General features: G+C 37.7%; 1 protein-coding gene and 1 long non-coding RNA gene across 8 annotated transcripts in view; one reads left to right on the top strand and one right to left on the bottom strand.

The window, feature by feature from the left end:
• Positions 1-8,804, top strand: part of LOC135748478 (uncharacterized) — a 43,332-nt gene extending 34,528 nt beyond the window's left edge. Inside the window, exons 1-8 of one of the 7 annotated variants that reach the window (XR_012337112.1) lie at positions 5,810-5,983; positions 6,546-6,626; positions 6,766-6,839; positions 7,452-7,544; positions 7,713-7,776; positions 7,843-7,941; positions 8,201-8,301; positions 8,649-8,804. This is a non-coding gene — a long non-coding RNA (uncharacterized lncRNA). The other 6 variants (XR_012337111.1, XR_010532074.2, XR_012337113.1 and 3 more) reach the window with 6 other exon arrangements.
• farp2 (FERM, RhoGEF and pleckstrin domain protein 2) overlaps positions 1-21,513 on the bottom strand; it is an 870,640-nt gene that overhangs the window by 462,144 nt on the left and 386,983 nt on the right.

Genomic DNA, 21,513 nt, shown 5'->3' with positions numbered 1-21,513 from the left:
TCCACTCCCATGAAAAACAGAATGTTGTGCTTTTCGCAAAATTAAGAAAATAAACATGATGCGCGTTTGTTCTCTCACTTAGTGACGTCCTTTCAGAAACTTAACGAATACTTGTGATAGAAACAAAAGATAAATGTCTACATAATGGTTGGAATGTCTGCTTTTAAATGATTTAAGTGAAATCGAAAACAAATATTGTAATTCGTTGTTAACTGTATTAGAAGAGGGAGATGTATCGTCTCTCCTGTTACTGCATTATTTATAACGAGCCACGCCCCGCTCCATTGAAGAGAAGAGCAGAGATCATCCATATTCATTAGTCAACGCCACAGTCAATAGACCAGTGGTCTCAAACTCCCGGCCCGCGGGCCATTTGCGGCCCGCCCTTCCCCTCTGTGCGGCCCGCGTCACCTTTCAAAAATATAACATAATCTGGACCGCAGAAAGATTTTTATTCCCTTTGTTTTATATTCATTTGATTTTTGATTTAAAAAATGTTCGTTCACATTTCGCGTCTAACAACGCGTTAAAACGAGTCAAAGCATTTTCCACTTTCCAAAGTGCTCGGGAGCGGAAGTTGCGCTCCGTGGCGTGGGTCGCGTCACCCGTTGCTACGCAGCCATGAACCGCGCGCGCTCCGTGATGTCGAGGATAACGGCATGCGTGATCGGATTTTAATTCCTCAACTGAACCTCGCGTCAATCATATCATTGTCAACATGCGATCAGTTAATCTGATCGGGACCTTGTAGTGTTTGTCCAGAGAAGATTTGTTACTTCCGGGTGGATACTCAGCTGTTACTTAGAGAAGATCAAGCTGTGGTGGGGTTAGTTTACCTCAAGTCACAGCTTCTAATGGAGACACCGCATATGGAGGCAGAGCCGTATGTGTACTGCAACACATTTTAAACTACAGAAAAGAAAAGAGCCATCGAAGTGCCCAGGTTAAGGAAAGAGAAAAGATGAGGAGAAATGTACAGAAGATAAAAGTATGTATACTGCTATATATAATGAAGTATAATATATTATTATGTAGCTTACTATTCAATTACACATAGAGCAATATTATTTTTTTTTTCTGTCCAACTAGTCTATGTAACATTGACTACCCATTCAAAAGTTTTAGGATCACTTTCACTTATTAATATTTTTCCACATATGTAAAAAAAATTCATTAAAACTGAAATAACAAAGAACACAATGAAGTCAATACAATGACTGAAAACAATCCAAAATAAATCAAAACAGAAACACTTACTGGTGGTAATTTTTTATAATAGTTTATAAATCTATACAGAAATTAAATTTGTTAGTTTAGTGCAAGGTTTTAATAGGTCTTAGTTATATAAGGTTAAGAAAAGATTTACTTACTTTTATAAAATAATGTGTATTAAAAAGATAAAACCACTGCTTATATATTTTCAAGTATTATTATACATTAAATAATAGAAAATAAACATGACATTTACAGAAATATAGTGCTTTTTTAACGTTAAAATAGCTTTGCGGCCCCCCGATGAAAGGTCTGTCTTAGAAATGGCCCCAAGCCAGTTTGAGTTTGAGACCCCTGCAATAGACCTTTTGCGTGTTTGCAAACAGAGATGACATTTTTTGTGGGCGGAGCCCAACTGGTGGCAGAAAGTGAATCAATAGCTGTGTGAAGTGTTTTAGCGTTAAACTGTGATTTTTAAGCATCCGGTGTTCTATAGAAGTCTGTTTCCTCTATATTCTCTTAAGTGTAATGTTTCTTATAACGTTTTCACCAAGTTATGTTTATTTTTTAAATAAATTAAAAGTTTAAATAGCTTGGCTACTAATTGTGTGCATGTATGTAATGTATATGTGCTGTTCTTTATTGGTAAATCAATTATTTTTACAGTATGAATCGCTGAAGTACTTATAAGAGAGCAATACTATCATGTATTCTGTATAATATAATTTCTTAAATATTTCATCATTTCCTGTTTTCAATTTCTTCCTTATTTTAGCCTATGTGTTTGATCTAAAACTATAATGTTTACATACAAATTAAAGGCACACAAGGCAAGTCTGAGTATTATTTGTCTACTAGCTCCCCCTAGTGTCTGGGAGTAAATGCGTTCTATATCTAAGACTATACGAGACTGAAGGACACCGGGTCGGATACAGCGAACTTGCAAGTGGGGTATTCTTCCTACAGACGGTAGGGGCGGGCGAGAGAGTCTTCATTCGTCATGTAATGAGTCATTTAACCATATACCGACTTACGAAGATGATTTATTAACATAAAAATGCTGCCTTGTGTCCCTTTAATTTGTATAGGCCTGTTTATATATTATTAACACTTTACATCGTGTGTGTGTGTGTGTGTGTGTGTGTGTGTGTGTGTGTGTGTGTGTGTGTGTGTGTGTGTGTGTGTGTGTGCTATGTTTATATGTTTATTAGTAAACATCATAATTTAGAACAAACAGGAAGAAGACATAGGCTAAGATATAAGGTAAAAAGAAGTAATCCCAGCGGGCATATGACCGACCTTCAACGTTGAAATTTGGTTGAAATTAGGTCAGTTGTTTGTTCAACGTTGATTCAACGTTGAAACAACGTTGAAACAACAGTGAAGTAAATGGTTGCAGAGAGACAATAAAATAATGTTTTATAATATGTGAATCATTCAGAAAAAAAAATTTAAAACTCATTTTATAAAATTGATGACATTATAAAAAAAATTTAACAAATAATTGAATATACAGCAGGGCTCTCAAGTTTTATCAAAAGTTTGGAGTGAGATTTCATCTGTTAGGGGAGGAGCCACTTAAATATTTGCAGCAGCGACCCCTCGGCCCCAACCAATTCTCTCAGGTTTTTGGTAGCAGTTAAATTTAATATATTGTTTATAATTGATTAGCACAAATAGAAATTATAACAGTTGGGAAATCTAATTAAAGACAAAGTCATAGAAATTAAATACATTGTTTTATTTCAAAAATACAAATATATAAAAAATTGCCCCAAATGAGCCAACTGAACAGCAACATTGCAGAACTTGCCCTGAGCATTTTAGTTAATTTTCATCTCAAAGTAGCACAGTTATGTAAACTTAGATATTTTTAAGATTAGCTTAAGAAGTACTAAACTAAATGTTTTAATAGTAAGTAGCCTACAAAATTAGTTCGTGGAGAAAGAGCACTTATTATGGAAGTGTACTTTTTCACATAGTGTGCTTTCTGCTGGCCCGGCTGCGCTCGTCAGTTTGACTGGGCTCCGCTATCTTTGCCTAACAATAAAACTTTACCAGACTCTTATCAAACTTTTGAAGGAGTAACCCCTGTCAATACAATTTGATTAGCTGCCTAAAAAGTGGAGAGATGTTCGAATCAACAAACACCAATGCGCTTGAATCGGATTATATCATTATTGTCAGAGGATATTGCCTTCAATGGACGAGCACAGGTAGGTCAAAACTTGCTAGCAGCTGGCTAGTCAATGTTAACTACTTATAAAGCTGTAATTTGCCTTAGCATGAGGTATTATTTAGCTATCTTCCTTACCAGTATTTGTTTTTTAGCGTTTTAACGCGAGTTCAACCATCATTTGGCCGCGGGATTGTGCCATGGTTTGTTGTTTCTGTGTGTTACGATCGGGGGAAACCGCAGTATCTGCGGTATCAAAGCTGGAAAAACAAAGCCAGAACGCAGTAACATCACTTACTGCGGTTTGCCTTGGTATTAGCATGGATTTTGTAGTTACTGCAATTTTGACACACTCATTTCTCTGAAACGGGACAAAATTGAACCAGGAGACTTTGTCACAAGACAGAACAGATGTCATAAAGCTCATTTCAAGCCTTAACTCAATTTCGACCAAGTGTGTAGTTACTGCGCTTTCGCTTTGGACGGCAGTATTAGTATGGTTCAAAAACACTATAGTATTTCCTATAATATTTTTCACCTGGGATTGTTTCAGGTAGCCTCTAGTGTTTAGTACTTTCCTAAAGTTAAAGCTAATTCTGATTGCAAAGCAGTTCGATTTTTTTAATCAATAATAATTTACCTCGGCTATATTTCCCAACAACAGTTTTTATTATCTTTGATCACATTTTTGTGATGTCATCCAAGAATCGTAAAATCAAATTGCTATAAAAAAGAATGCGTTACCTACCGCTTTCATCGGATTCTTCTCTTCCAACTGCCACTTCGTCTGTGTGACGTGAGAATCTATGTTGCCTAGTAACGAATGTGCTTGCAGCAGGATCACGAAATTTACCCAGAAACAACAAATTCTGATTTCTGATTGGCTGGTAGGTGACAATTATATCAGGATGTCTAGTGTGACCGTGTCCGCGGCTCGACAGATATGAACTCGGCAGAGAACTTCTCTCCTGTGCCTCGTTCATTAATTGTATAGAGTGGGAAAAGTTTTCTTATTTTTTCAGCGTGAGAAATACAAGGTGTGGCGTGTGAGCGTGTGAACTGACTGAAATGCGTGATTCTCACGGTGAATGCGTGAGACTTGAGAGCCCTGATATACATGGGTTTCAGCTGGCGTCACTCTCTTGTCTTCCGCCATTTTGAGGACCTGAAGTGGTCGCAAAAGAACTAGAAGCTATGCATTCAATATGTTGTGAGCATCAAAATCGCTATTTTTACAACACTAAGAAGGCTCGACAAAACATGATATTTTGCTCGAAGTATCGCCTGTGTCTCTACACGTGAACTCGAGCATTGAGAACATTGTTTGTGAACAAAGAGTTTACCAAAAAGAAGGTTTTAAACAACTGACTTTGGTTGATTTGGCTTCCGCTCGCCGCCATCTTCCCAGTCTAGATGTATCGATCTGCGAATGGAACGTAAGGAGGGAGGAGAGTAAAGATGGATAGCTCCTAAAGCATAGTTCCATATAAATGCACAGATAATTCGTTGTTTTGTCGCAAGTGAAAAACAATATTGACCTTCTAGTTGAAAAAGGAGCCTCATATGAGATTCATTCATTCGCATTCAGAAATCGATTATTTCCGTCTGGCAGGGATGACGAGCAGACACCATAACAGCCAAAATCAGTTGTACAAAACTTTCTTTTTATTAAACTCTGTGTACACAAACAATGTTCTCAATGTTCGCGTTCATGAGTAGAGATCCAGGTGATACTTCGAGCAAAGTTTCATGTTGTGACGCGCCGCCTTAGTGTTGTAAAATAGTGGTAGTTCGGTAGCAGCGAACAGCAGCTGGAAGAACGTATCGGGGATTGAGTAGGCATCACACCCAAACCAAGGTATATTTTTTTAAAGTCGCCTTTCTTTTCATGACAGTCGAGGTGCGACATGTTGTCTTTCGTAGCCATTTCCCGTATCCATAAGAATCATAGACAGTAAAAGATAAGAAATCCGTAAATCGTAGCAAGCCAGCCAATGCTTGTCAGTAGCCTACTGGTACTCGGTAGGTCCTCAAGATGGCGGCATAACGTAAAAAGTCACATGACTGAAACCCATGTATACAGGTAGCGACGTAATCTCGCGAGATTACACGAGACTGGACTGTTTTAACGGCTGTCTTCGAGATCTTGCGTATCACACGAGAAAATGCTTCAGAGAAAGAAGAGGTAAGGAAATATAAGTCAATGTAAACGCATAACGTTATTTTATTCACATATACAAAGTGGTATGACAAAAAAGCACGATGCCAAATCGAGTTTTTTCTGTTAGTTGCGAATGTATTCGTTATAGTAGTTAATTTGCTAGCCCACGGGATGTTCCCGCCGAAATTGGACTTCGTTATTATGAATATTAATAAATTAATATGTGTGTTTTTATCAACTTAACCACTTGGTTGTTTTTGTTTCAGAAAAGCAACTAGTTATAAATGTAAGGGCTTTTTTGGACAACTTCGGTGAAAAAGTGTTGATTTCGTAGTTCAGTCAGCGTAACTTATATCCGAGAGGTCTTACAGGCGCCACAGACACCTATCAGCCTTTTGTAAGGAGGAGCAGCTCGAGAGTGCGGTGCGGTCAGTGTAAGCTAGTTTCTCAAATTCATATTACTGATAAAGTGTTAAAACTTAGATGAGATGTTGGTGTTTTATGGCTCACGAATTCGCAATAACGGATACGTATAGCAGTTCGTGTTAATGACATTAATCCAAACTTATTGATGACGTGATAACATGGGCGTCGAATCCAATATTAATCATGCTGAGGTTTTCTCGACGGGGAAATGTGTATAAATGCAGTTATAAAATTAAAAGGGACAAGATAGTCGACGTGACCCTCATGTTTCCATGGCAATCAGTCAATTACATGTTGCGCTTATGACGCTCACCTGCGGTCATTCGCGCAGTATCCATGATGATTTTAAGCGGCATGAAACACTTCAGTTAACTCCTTTGTACGAAAATATCATGTCGTGTATGTTGGCATGTTCTATTCGAATTGAAATACATTGTAACGGTGTAATTTTGCTTACTTGTTGAATAGTTAGCAAGTTTTAATGGAAATAGAAAATATTGGTTATCTAGACAAATATGCTCTTGTTTTTAGTATATTTTTATAACTCTTTTGTAATGTCTTCGTTATCAGAGCCCTTCAAATTAGAAAAGTGAGGATGATCTTGTCAATGCTGAGATTTTCATGCATCAGCAGCCACTACATCTGGATCAGGTAATATTGTGTTAACCCCGCTATTCTACAATATTTACTTAAATGCAGTATGCAAGTATATGTATTCATGTTCTGATAAAGTCATTATAGAATTCTCTTCCAATATTGCACTAATTTTACTTTTTTATATTTTGTCAAGATTGAACAAGAAACAGACAGCAAGGGTTGTCAGATCAGAAACAGAATGACACACAAACACAAGAAACTTCACAGGTGAGAATTGAGAGTGGCTTTTTAAAAACACCTGCTACTTGTTTCTCAAGACTGGTTTATCATTGTCATTAGGAAAATATAAGAAACTAATTTAGGATACAATGGTTACTTTTCAGCACAGCAATTAATTTCTTTTGTATGCCACTATTCCTTCTACAGTATGTAGGCCTACATATTTCAAACACTTTGTTTTCAGTAGACAGAGACAAAAGTTAATCCAGTTTTCAGAGTGGATGGTGATGCAAGTTTTATAGAGGCTTCATATTGACAGAAAAAAATGGGTCTTTGTGGAGGTGTATTTGACAGCATTTATTTGTTCTTATCTTTATGTATTATGGCTTTAATCATAATTTTTTTAATTGTCAATGAGCTACCACCTACCCTGGTAATGCACCACCAAGATACCATGTTGTAATAGAAATCCGTAATTTACCATTTCTTTTTTGTGAAGCGTCTCCCCTAAAACCTTACAATGCATATATGTTTTGTAATCAGATCACGTTCTACTAATCCTAATAATTAAGATGCAGTGTTTTGTATTTCACAATTTATGTTTTCTTTTTAAAAGGGGCTATGGCTTGTTTTTATTTTATTATGTGTTTTAAATTGTAGGCAGATCAACATGCAATTTGAAGACGTGTGATAAAATACAGAGAGGTGAAGTGGTGTGTCTTTCCAGATCTCCAAATCATTCCCCCTTAAAAGGTAATGAATAGTGTTATGACAAAAAATGTAAACATTCTTAATTTCTTTAAAAGTTGTACTTGGGCCACAGTTTTCAGTATTTCTTACCACAAGATTACATTTATATTTCTATACTAATTAAATATGTTTTTCTTTTTCCAAACTTTATCAAATGCAATGATCGCTAAGATGAGCCTGAAGAGGAGATTTGGGAAGATGCTGTTTCATAAGTCGCTTTGCCAGATCACCTGTGGTAAGTTTGTAAAACATATATTAAAAATAGGATTAGAACATCTCCTAATCAAAAGTTTTTGATCAGGTCGGGATGTCTGCTAACAAGATGCCTTGCTGGTCTGAGCGAGTTTAAAGTCTTACACAGACAGTCCAGAAGTTCTGAAGTCCATCTTCGATTTCATTGGTAAGGGACTACACAAAAGGCTGTTTGACCCACACGTAAAGCAACCTGTTAGTGTTTGCTTTGTTAAGCATCTCATTTGGGCGTGTTGAAAATATAAAGTTAATATCACTTAAGCATTCAGTATTGGATTCATTTGTAACCAAATCGATCAGAAGCACCATTCACTACCATAGTATTCTTTTATCCTACTATGTAAGTCAATGGTGCTTCTGGTCATTTTGGTTGCAGACATTCCTTAAAAAATCTTTGTGTTCATCAGGATGCTTTAAGGTGTAGAAACATCTCAGCAACCTCAAGAGAAATTGGAGGCAACTGAGGTAAATTGCAGATGTTGTTTCAAAGGGTCTGAATATGTGTAATGTAAATATGATATGTTTTCTTTTTTCATACATTTGCAAAAGTTTCTAAAATTCTGTTTTTACTTTGTAAAAATATCTAAACAATTACAGTATCATGCAACAACATAAAATTGAAAGTGAAAGGTGTATGATTTCTGAATGCACTGTAGATGATCTTAATTGAACCTCATTGTCATCTTCGTAAACACAACAGCTTTGTTCTTTCATCAGATGGCTATGCAATATTTCAAGTCAGACTATCAAAGAAAACGCATCTTGCCCTGATGTGCAATAACAAGATTTTTTTGTACATGGGCTACAATGCAGCATTTTTTGAAAATTAAATATCTTTTTTTTTCCCCTCTTTAGATGCTGTCATCGTATGAAGTACAGCATGAGCCAGAATAGATGGGTGGTGATGGCCATAAGAAGACTGTCAACTAAACCAACAACAAAATTCATATTTGCAGTTTTTCTTGAATAAAGTTTTTCTATTCAGATTAATAAAATGACTTTTAAACATGATTTTGTTTCATATTTTATGATTTTATTCTATATTTAGAAAATTCCACTTCTGCACTACTAACTGGAAACCTAACTGTTTGAAAGAATGTGTTTTTATCCATAAAAAAATATTTTTAACAGCTGCTTTCATGTTTATTTGGAAAGGGTAGGCACCTGCCATCTTATTTGTCCGCATTTAAACTTTACCTTCCTTAAGTGTTTAGTTTTATGAATGGGGTTGTACTGTAAGTTATGCGTAGAAAGTTGCATTCATATGATAATTGCATTAAAAATGACACGTTTACAGTAAATCATTTAGTGAGTATTGCAGTGTAAAGTAAAAATCTATATTTAGTGTTAAAAACAACAAGGAAATAGAAGGTTGAAATTGCATCATGATATCAACCATAATTCACCTATGTTGAAAGTGTGACGTTGAAACAACGTCGTGATTTCAACGTTGAAATTTTTTGCAAAACCGAAAGGTAATCCAACGTTGATTCAACGTTGGTACCTGACGTTGATTCAACGTTGAATCAACGTTGAAATGCCGACTGGGATAGAATACGAAAACTTTAATAAATTGTAATATTATTGATATTGGTGGCACATGCGACCTAATTTCTCAATGGTGCGACTTAAAAAAATATCAGGTCGCACTGGTGCGACCAGGCGTTCGAGGGAAAAAATATGGTCCAGATCTACAGTACGTGTGTGTACGTTTAAAAATGCGTGTGCACTCCAGTCAGAGAGAGCGAGAGGGAGAGAGAGAGAGAGAGATAGAGAGAGAGAGAGAGAGAGGTGAGTAGCCTTGGTCCGTCAGATAAACAGAGTGGATGTAGCCGCGGATGATAAGAGAAGAGGAAAAGAACGATTGACAACTTTTTCGTTAAGAATGTTAAGTTAATGCCTCATCCGTCCGAATATCATAACCAATGCTCTCTGACATCAACCTCCCGTCACATCAGCCCTGGTCCGAACCTGAAGACAGAATTAGGTAATGAGCCTCTTACAATCGAGTCAGAGCCAGAGCATAATTCTTTTGAAAAAAATTATTTCAACGTCACCCCGAACAGCATTGTCGCGTGCTCCTAATTTATAGAAATAAGCCAGGAGTCAGGACCGCTGTTTTCTTCATAATCTTACTTCCAAATCTAATAAACTTTTTGGTGTTTGCTGTAGCGCTATCACCGCCCTGCCAGACTGTCTTAAATAGAGAAATAAGTTAATTCCTTGATTTGCGTTGTTGATTCATTTATAAATAATTCTCCCCAAGGCTTTAGTTTATGCGCAAGTGCTCAAACACTGCTGACCGCTTAGCTGTCAATCTACCGACCCTCACAAAGTTTCACATTAAATGTTAATATATTTTTCCAGTCATGGTCCTGTGCTTATTTATGTCAATGTTCTGCATGAAGATCTTTAAAGGTTTCTACTTACTTCACGATTTGCGGTGCGGCCGGTCGCAGTCTTTATGTCAAACGAGCGGGTATGAAATAAATCGATGCTGATGTCGGATAACGGGTCAAGTGTTATTTTAATCGCGCGGATGCGGGTTATCGAACAGGACTGTGCATGACTCGTATAAGGAAAATGGAATGACAACATGAAAATTATAAAATAGCCTACATGTTTATATTCTGTATTAAACCACTATGGCACTAAACTAGCGGTGTTAAAGGGACAGTTCACCCAAAAATGAAAATTTTGTCATCATTAACTCTCCCTCATTTTGTTACAAACCTGTATAAATTTCTTTGTTCTGATAAACACAAAGCAAGATATTTTGAGGAATGTTAATAACCAAACCAAGCATGAGCCCCATTCACTTCTATAGTAGGAAAAATAATTCTATGGAAGTGAATGGGGCTCATGAATGGTTTGGTTACAAACATTCCTCAAAATATTTTCATTCATGTTCACCAGAACAAAGGCATTTATACAGGTTTGTAAGAACATGAGAGTGAGTAAATTATGACAGAATTTTCTTTTTTGGGTGAACTATAAATCTGATGCAGTCAAAAATTAGGGTGCACCTAACTTTTGTGCTGGTGCACCTATGAAAAAATGTTATGTGCACAAGTGCAACCAGTGCAAAAAGTTAGTCTAGAGCCCTGTATTATGAACTAATTCAAATCTTTAATCTTTCTTAATAAATTATAAACGTAACGTGATGAAAACGCTATAAGAAACACATAGAGGGATCAGACTTCAAAAGAACACCGGATATCTTCTCTTATTATTTTCTATTCAAATTATGAAAAGATTTTCAGATGATTTCATCACTCCAGTCTGTCCAGTTGAGGGCTTTTATTGCAACCATAAACACCTAAGTTTATCTTCAAATGGTGTCTTCGACGACGGTATATTATAAAAATGAAGGTCATCTATTTTGGCATTCCTATTCTGACACTCAACAGCACAACAAAACATTTTCTAGTGAGTTATATTGTTCGTTTCACTCTTGTCTCATTAATTTCCACTGTTTTTCTGCCACCACATGCGCGTGTGACGTAACTGTGACGTCGACACGCAAAAGGTCTATGAAGACTCCGTCTCTGCAGGCAATCAGTGTTGAGTTTTAATCTGAGTGCTGAAAACATCACATCTACTTGTTTACTCGGGACTGTAACTAAAGTTATCTCCAGACGCGAGTGTGTGTGCTTCATCAAACAGTGTGACACGATCAACGTCCAAACGCACACACAAACACACAATGCCTCAAATTTGACGCGCTTTGTGGTATCATTATAAAAGATGCGATTGCAAACATCACATACTTGTTTACTCTCGCCTGTAAAAAAAAATTATCTCCAGACACTAATGTTTTCTTTGTGCTTGCTCATACAGCAAAGGCTCAAATATTATGCTAGTCATCGTTCTCACACAAGAATGCAATTTAAACGAGTAACAGTTAATCGCCCATCGGTCACAGCCCAGCACCTACACCACTGTATGGGTATCGCGCTGACAAACATACACCTGATTTTACTGCCCTGACGAAATCTAAAAGTATAATTTCTCTTATTAGAAGCTAGCCTAATGTTTGCCAGTTATTAAGATGACAGTTGTAGTTTAAATAGAGGTAGTGAAATAATTAGCTTTGACAAAAAACTGAATGAATGAAATTATATTAGGCTATCAGTGCTGCTGTCGCTCTCTCCTATCGCTTATTTTAAAAATGAGCTTATGATCAATAAAATGCAGCTTATATCTGCTGCTTTTGGTGATGTGAACTCTACATTAAGTCTCATGTTTTTAAGATTATCTTAAGTACTAAAGAAGAATTTTTGGTATATTATGTACAAAACTAGTGTGTGAAAATCGGGCACTTTAAAGGGATTGTTCACCCAAAAATTAAAATGATTTAAATTACAATTCTAAAAAAATTTAATAGAAAACACTGAACATGTGCAGCACAGCCGTTATAGTTGGTTCTAGGCTAGATAGAGTGGGTTATTTAAAGAGTAACTAAACCCTAAACCAACTTTTTTTAGTTAATGATCTGTAAGAATGATGCTTTATTAGTGCTGTTCATTGATTTTAGTAAGTTTTTTGACATTTGGATATAAAGTGTTTCAATACTACAATATATGGTGTAAAAACGTCTGAGTGCTGCCCTCTTCAGGTTGAACGGTGGCTACTGCAGTTGAATTTTCCTATTGGATGTTGGGTCCAAAAAATGACTCGTGACGTAAGCAGGTTCAAGCTCACCACGCCCTTGTTACGATCTCACCACACACTTGGTACGAGCTAGTTCGTCCCCTCTATCTCCGTTGGGATCTGCCCACTTTTCTTGCATTTTTCAAATATTGCAGTGGGTGGAGTCAGGCTCTGAACAGGGGTTTAGTTACTCTTTAAGCTTGTGATCCCTGTATTTACATAAAATGGTCTGGACTAAGCCCCGGATGTCCTTCAATGCTGGAAACACCCCTGGTTACAAGCCTGGATACATTTCTCTGTGTGTGTGTGTGTGTGTGTGTGTGTGTGTGTGTGTGTGTGTGTGTGTGTGTGTGTGTGTGTGTGTGTGTGTGTGTGTGTGTGTGTGTGTGTGTGTGTGTGTGAGGAATGCTTTCACGTATTGAAACCAAACTTTGTACATGAACTTGGGACTCCAATGTGAGGATGCAAAAACTAAATCGGTGGCACCACAGCAAGCACACTTTTGCAGTTCGTCCCGAAATGCATTTTCTAGTTTATATTTTATTTTTTGGAAATATATATTTAGCTGTAGTATACCTAGTTAATCTTTTTTATAAGGGGAAATATAGCACCCTGCGTTCTCAGTGCACCTCCTTGTGGCTTATAACTGTTGTTCCAGGGCTCGCAAAATCGCTAGCCCGAGCCCCGAGGTCCCGGGGCTATTGCGAATTCTTGTCGGGCTACCAAAATGTATCTCCGCCCTGCCCATCGGGTATAGCGACAGGGCCGTGCACAGACCTTTTGAGGGGCATGTGCTGAAACTGAAAAAGGGCACCCCCTCCAAATAAATATCACTTAACTCTTTCCCCGCCATTGACGAGATATCTCGTCAATTAAGAGAAAACGCTTCCCCGCCAATGACGAGATTTTCCGTCTTTCCGCAACTTTTTAAAACCGGAAGTATTGCCCTATGGCAAGCTGCTGCATGTCCGTGTCTGTTTTAAAGATCGCTCTGAATGGGATCTCTATGAAAAGTCCGTCACAAATATGGAATTATTTTTGCTTTTTGCTCAAAATATGGTGTTTTTGCAAAATCCTACCCATATTCAAAAGCTGATTGCAAAAGAACCACTAAAGGTAGGATGAAACGTTTTTTTTTTTTTGAAAGCAGAGGGTTCTTTCATTTGGTATATTGTATGTTTATTTATTTAAAGAAGAACATTTTCTGGAAGGCATTAAACTTTGGTGAAAATCATGAAAAACGCTGGCGCTGGCTGGCAACATTTTTTAAAAACGCTGGCGGTGAAAGAGTTAATAATCATCTTAATAGCTTTATATTTATTTGCTATTAATGATTGAAAAAAATCACTAATAATGAATGAAAAATGACATTTGATGATAGCTTGGCATTATACAGTGCAAAGGATATCTGCTCTTGTAAGTGGGCTTTAACAATTTACATCCTGGGTGTTTGTCTGTATTAGGCCTATTTGTAGTCATGTGTTTGCGAAGTGCTCTTGTGTACTCGCTCTTATTTAATTGTAGAATATATTAATTTTAATTTTTTTCTTTGCTTACATACATAAAGTTACCTGTACATAAAAATATGTTTGAAGAAAAAAAGTTATTCTGTTTGGTTTTATAAGCTAATTTTTATTATTTGGTTAACATGTTTATGTATGTGATTGAGAAGAGTGGGAAATAGGAGATTAAAGATCAAAATAGGAGATTATACTATACTATAGCCATACCATTAGCATATTCAACATGTATCTGCCTTCCTGGCAAAAACTGTGCTGACCAGGAACCTTGGTCTTTTGAAGGTGCAAATAACTGCATTACTGAAAAATATTAGCCTGGGTGCCAGCCGATCTTAGCCCCGCCCACAACATTTTGAGGAACGGGAAGATCGGTCTGGAGTTTCACCGTTGAGTTGCTACTATGCTCGACCCAAAGCTGGTCGAACCAATCAAATTGTCAGGGCGGGCTTTATATGATGATGGACAGATGATCAGTAACGTAAATCAACCACGTCACCAAAGAGCGCGTGTGTTGAATCTGTTGTTTACAACGAAATGGCTGCCGCGGTAGAAATCAGATGTGTGGACTCTGACATTGAGTCTGTTCTAAAAGATATCGACAGAGCATTGATTTTAAAAGAGGAACAGAGAAACGCGAGCAAGGCATTTGTTGATGTTTTTGCCGTCCTACGGGATTCGACAAAAGTTGTCGCACTTATGAAAGATCAAGTTAAAGAAGCAACTAAAATGGGTATCACGGCGATGCAACTCGGTGTGCACGACGAGATGGATATAACAAGCAAACGTAATGGGTATCGTCGTGGATGAAGTTCAACTAATGTACAAATGGTAAGAGATAGTCTTACTGTATGACTTAATGTGATATAAATGAAATGTTGTAAACATAGTAGGTGTTGATGTACGTTCGCAAACTCAGACTTGTAGTGTGTGTCGTAGCGAAATAACTAGCAGTTCGGTCAAGCTGCAAATACGTCATTTCAACATACGTCTCACACCCCGTTGCTCTGATTGGTCGTAGGTCTATCCAATTGAGTGCAGAGGCATTTTTCGGTTGAGACACGCCTCATAATTATAGCTCAATGGAGCGGTATCAGACTCAAATTCTGACTAGAATTGAGTATGACAACGTCAGGCTAGAAAAATATACTAAATACTAAATAGACTTAACTCTATGCAGTTGATTTCAGAATAAAAAGTTATGAACCAAATAATCATACAACTCCCTTGACAAATTTAAGGCAAAAGATACATGCATATACAATAACTTATATCCAGATTGCATACTGTAATGAGTGACAGGGCAATATAATGTACATACTTGTATCCTTTACATGTTTTTCGTCTCTATCCAGTTTTCCCAACTGGGCATCTGATGTCTAAGACCTTTCTAATCTGATATGTTTTTGGTGTTAATGTAAGCTAGACATTTACACGCGTGGGCGCGTCTTCTTGCGTGAGATGTGTTGACTTTAGTTTAACGATTGAGACGCGTCATGCAAAAAAAGCGGTAAAAACCGACCGTGCATTCCGTATTGTTGTCACGGGTGCCCTTCACATGGGTGAACACTTGTTTAAAAACTGCTCGCGCTTTGTCAAAAACTCAATTTGGTCGCAGTTTGGAGCACTTAGTGCCCCCTGATTGCCCACTCGACCAATCCCGTCTATGGATAATTCGGCTCTGCTCAAATGTATAAAACATGGGCCGTTATATACATACTAGTGTTTCTTTCGTAATGAGACAGCATTGTACTCAAACAACAAGATATTTATTTACCGTTGCAAGACGTTCAGCTGCCTCTGACTGCTGTGGAACTTCAGCTCCCTGCACTCAGGGGGCGGAGTTAAGAGGTTTGACAGACAGTTTGAGCGGATCCAAAAATATTTAGTTTTTTAATAATTTTATTTGATAAATATATTTGTAAAACACACAGACAGACGTAAATGTTTAACAATAGCATTAATTTATATATATATATAAAAAAAAAACACCTCCAAAAAAGGGCACTTCGGAGTGTAAGGACAAAAAGGGCATGTGTTCTGCACAGGTTGAGCCCTATCTGTGCACGTGCCTGTATAGCGATATATTAATATTTGAATGTTTTCGCATTCTCTCAGATTTAGTTAGGAAATTATATTGTATGTAATTCGGCATCGTCTGTCAGTCATTACTATCCTCACGTAACAAGTGAAACTGTCAGGAAGTAAAAGTATAATTAAACCCATTATTTTTCTCGTGTTCGCGTCATATGCACAGGCTCCTCTGCACGCGCTTCTCCCAGCTGTGCTCTTCACGAGTACCCGCTTAAGTAATTTTGTTTTTACCTGAGCCCTATCAAGCTAGCCACAACGTCAATCACGTTTTCCGCCATTTACCTCAACCACTCTCACCGCAAAAATTCGGGCAATTAGACTGTATTAATATTAACGGTCTATGATCTTCGTCTTTGGTGTTTTACGGCAGCTCGCATCCAGTTTGTTGCATGATTAGGACTTCATGAAGGCTTACAATGTTTTGTTTTTTGCCCGCCCACTTGAAATCAAAATGTGATTGGTCGATTTGCCCGTCACTCTCCACACCAAAACACATAGCTTGGCCTTCTCTGGGATTCATGAAGTCCTAACCAATGAATGAGCCAGATAACCGGGCCTTAATAGAGACAGACGATTCTGATTGGATTAGATGTTTTCATGACATGAACCTGACAGTAAGCTTAACGTTAGAACATAGATGAGAGAAAATATATTACATGTATTGTATTAAATTGAATTAAATATAAATGTAAAAATGTAAAAACATATTTTTATTGAATATTTTTTTATTTGTATTATTATGATAAAAAAAAATTTTTATTAATTTTTTTAGGCCTTCTCTGAAGGCGTAGAAGGCCCTGAAGGTTCCCCACTGGTAAATACAATCACTAAAGTAAGGTTGTAATTGATGTATTGCGGGTAACATTTTATTAAAATATATATAATTTAAATGAGCATTTAATGAGATGAGTGCCATGGCTATATACGTTTGACACGTTTATTGTCTTCTAGCTTCCCTGACCTGCTGTCAGACCTTTATTCTTCTCTCTCTCTCTCTCTCTCTCTCTCTCTCTCTCTCTCTGCAATGTCTAATGACCTGCGCATTCTCGAGGACGTTCTGAAGTTGTGTTTGACTTGAAGGGAAGCTGCTAGACTTCGGAAGATAACGCGCATGGTATTAAAAACGCGTTGTGCAAATGAGCGGTAAAAACCCGGTCGGCAATTTCGTACTCAAGAGAGCATGAATCCTACCTTTCATATGAAAGAAACAATCCCTTCGCGTCAGTGGAATGTGGTAACTTAAATATGACAAGGGGTTTCTTTCATAAGATTTGAACTGAGGCGGGTCTGCATTAGCGCGCGACTGTCTCGTCCGTCTCCATGGTTCTTTTTGTGCGTTCCCCCGCACATCAATCATCCATTGCACGTCTTTATCACCTTGCTTTTTTTTAAATATTTTTTTACTCAGTAACGGATATGATTTAAAATGTAGCGAAGTACAATACTTTAAACAAAACATACTTAAGTAAAAGTAAAAGTACACAAAAAAACTACTCAATTACAGTAACGTGAGTAAAAGTAATTCGTTACTTTCCACCTCTGCCCTCTTCCAATGTTGTAACCCACGTTTCTACAAAATCCTCTAGCGGGGCTATGACCCATCAAAGTTTGGCGCAATGTTAAGTCAAATGGGATTTTTCGGGTGGTTTTTCACCCCTCTTTCGGAAATCGTGCACCAGATCGCTTATAAAAGTCATACCACACCATTCCTCCATAAGCCAGGTGATTTGAGCCCTCATTTGTGGGTCTACTCTACAACAAATGGTGGGGGACGGGTTACCCGCCAAAATTTCGTCCAGAATGTTAGAAAAATAACTAGGCACATTTTTTGAAGAAAATGTGAAGTAGTGCTTGTCTTGGCAAATTTCGGGGGACAGTATCACACAAGAATGAATGTACTCAAAGTCACAAGTAAAATTATCAAACCCGCATGTCTCTACTGATATAGAGATATAAGGGTTTGTTTATTCGGTTGCTAGGGTACTGTATTTGGTTGCTAGGGAAAAAAATTGGCACCCACTACTGATTACACTCCGAGCTACGAGTAAAACTGTCCCAACCCCCGGTGTCTCTTTGATGTTCTGATGTGGAGATATAAGGGTTTGTTTATTCCCAGATGGGAATATCTTTGCATAACAGTGTCACAGAGACATGGCGTTGAGCTCATTTTACTCAGGCATCCAATCAGTCTCTCAGGATCATTATAGTGGTATTAAGCTAAGCCCCTAGCAAACAAATATGATCAACCTACAGTGTTTCCCACAGATCTGAAATTTACTTGTGGTGGTAGCTGGTGAAAAGGGCAATCATTATTATCCACCGACAAAAAATGGTCTACTATACATGTAACAAAGAACTAATAATGTGTTACACAACACAATACTTTGATTTATAAAACATTCATATTAATTTCACATTATAGTTCATTAATCTAACCACCCCAAACTTTTTTTGCCATAAACAAAGCTGACACTGTTTGTCAAAGCACCACGAAAAAACTTTATGTTTTTGCACTGATATATGAAGCAATTTGATGACCCCTTTTATCAAACTCAATTATATACAATACTATGTATACTATAGCCTATATAGACAGTGCAGGTCTATAGATTATAAATGTGACTGATGTTATAATGGTAATAACTTCTATAAGATAGGCACTTTTACTGCTTCTGCTTTCTATTTCTCTTTTGCCGATTAAAAAAAGCTTAATCCACTAATTATTTCAGATTTAAAAGTCTACTTGCTGTGCTGTCCCGATGACAGACTTTACATTACAGCTTTGCGTTTTTTATATCCTGAGTCAGCTAGAGCTTTGCTCATTCAGTATTAGCACTGCTTTTTGCTACAATCTCTGTGCAAACTGTTTAGATTTTAGTAAAGATATTGTCTATTAATAGTAAGACTATTAAAAAATGGGATAAAGAAAATGAAGCGGCGCGTGGTCGTGACAAGAGCCAGTTGCTATCGCCATAGAAACTGGAGGCACGCTAAAACAGCACTCGAGCTTTAGCGCGGTAGCGCTCACGGCCGTTCTCCGATCGACTCGGGTTTTACACACAATATTAATCAGACTTGGGACCCGAAGTAATGAACTAGGACCGACCCGGACCCATCTGACCATTTAAAATATAAACCCGGAACCGTACGGGTCCCGCGTCCTCAGTGAAGAAAGACCTCTAATGGTAAAACTCTGCTCAAGTTCAGAAACATGAAAGGATACAATGTGACACTGAGGTTGCTTCGCGTCGCGCCCAATTCATTGAGAAACAGAGAGCACGTGAACGGACACTCAACCGGAGAGACACAACGTGCTTGCACGCAAAATGAAGCCAACTTAGATGCTATAAACACATATGCACATAAGCATATGCGACCATTTTGGTCGCAGTGTGTTCCCTGGCTGCTCCGTATGTGCTGCTGCAGTTGATCCAGTTTGCCGCGCTGGATGATGAGTTTATGACGCGTGCATCATCTTCACGGTCACCCGACCCCCACCTCTCTCTCTCGCGCTCTCTCTTTCGCGCTCTCTCTCTCTCTCTCTCTCTCTCTCTCTCTCTCTCTCTCTCTCTCTCTCTCTCTCTCTCTCTCTCTCTCTCTCTCCAAAACACGGGTCATCCAGTCGAGTTCAGAAATACGGAAATTCGTAAAGTGATTTTTTTTACTTGGGCGGGTCGCAATTTACCTGGGCGCAGCGCCCAAGTAGAGCCTATGTTTGGGAAACACTGAACCTAGCAATCGAATAAAGCCTTATATCTCTGCATCAGAACATTGTAGAAACATCGGGGTGAGCTCTTTTGACTCAAGTTCAAGTTCATTTTATTTTTATAGCACATTTAAAAATAGTCCAGGACTGACCAAAGTGCTGCAGAATATAAAACAATTATAAAATATAACAATATCAGAAAAAAAATTCCAAGTAGAAATAAATAGGAAGTAAATACAATATTGCAGTAATACAATAATAGTTAAAAACAATATCCAAGTAATAATTTAATGTCAAAAGCTAAAGAAAAAAAGATGTGTTTCAATTGAGATTTAAAAGCCACTAAAGAGGGGGCAGCTCTAAGATGCGCAGGTAAGCGGTTTCACAGTCTAGGGCCCATTACTGAAAAATCTCTGTCTCCTCTATAAATTGTGGTCCCCAGATCGGAGCTCTCTATTTGGAATGTAGGGGAGCAGCAGTTCAGAGAGGTAGTGCGGAACGAGATTGTGTAAACATTAACAAAGAACAAAGAACAAACAGAAACCAATAGTAAATTCCAACACAATAGTAACGACTTCATGAACTTCTTAGAAACAAAGAACAAACAAAAACCAATAGTAAATTCCAACACAATAGTAACGACTTCATGAACATCTTTACTAACAAAATTATTTCTATTAGGGAAAACATAGAAACTACGCAAGCAGCCGCCACTCTACCCAATAGTACATTGACCACTAGATTATCATACGAACATCTTGAGTCATTTAAACCTACTACAATAGAAGAGCTCTCTAAATTAGTAACGTCATCTAAATCATCGTCCTGTATATTAGACCCCATTCCCACAAAATTACTAAAAGAGGTATTTCATGTAGTGTCCGACACGGTACTAAATATCTTTAACTCATCGCTAGAATTAGAATACGTTCCAACAGCTTTCAAACTAGCAGTTATTAGACCGCTCATTAAAAAAACAAACCTTGACCAGGGAGATCTTAATAACTTTAGACCAATCTCAAATCTACCTTTTCTTTCTAAAACATTAGAAAAAGTAGTGGCAAGCCAGCTACGCACGTTCATAGCGAATAATAATACATATGAAAAGTTCCAATCAGGATTCAGGCCCCACCATAGCACAGAAACATCGCTGCTTAGAGTTACAAATGACCTCCTATTAACATCCGATCGTGGTGAAATCTCAATCCTTATATTACTAGACCTTAGTGCAGCCTTTGACACAATAGATCACAGAATCCTACTCAATAGACTAGAAAACTATGTTGGCATCAGTGGTCAGGCGTTAGCCTGGTTTAGATCGTATCTAACCAATCGATATCACTTTGTTTATGTAAATGAGGAAGAGTCCTATCACTCCCCCGTTAAATACGGCGTACCTCAGGGATCAGTTCTAGGCCCTATCCTATTCTCGTTATATATGTTACCTCTAGGAGACATTATCAGGAAACATAACATAAGTTTTCACTGCTATGCGGATGATACCCAGCTTTACATCTCGTCACATCCTAGCGAAACCCACCAGTTTGCTAAGCTAACAGACTGCATTAGTGATATTAGGGACTGGATGGCACATAACTTTCTTATGCTAAACTCCAATAAGACAGAGATACTTATTATTGAACCAAATCGCTCCAAACATAATATGTCAGATTACAAGTTGCCCATAGATGGCTGCACGGTGGTGCCATCTTCCACGGTTAAGAATTTAGGCGTAATGTTTGACAGCAAT

Source organism: Paramisgurnus dabryanus, chromosome 7 (genome assembly GCF_030506205.2).
Source record: "Paramisgurnus dabryanus chromosome 7, PD_genome_1.1, whole genome shotgun sequence".
Lineage (NCBI taxonomy): Eukaryota > Metazoa > Chordata > Actinopteri > Cypriniformes > Cobitidae > Paramisgurnus > Paramisgurnus dabryanus.
The sequence above is the reverse complement of the archived record's forward strand: the minus strand, read 5'-3'. Positions and strand labels throughout refer to the sequence as shown.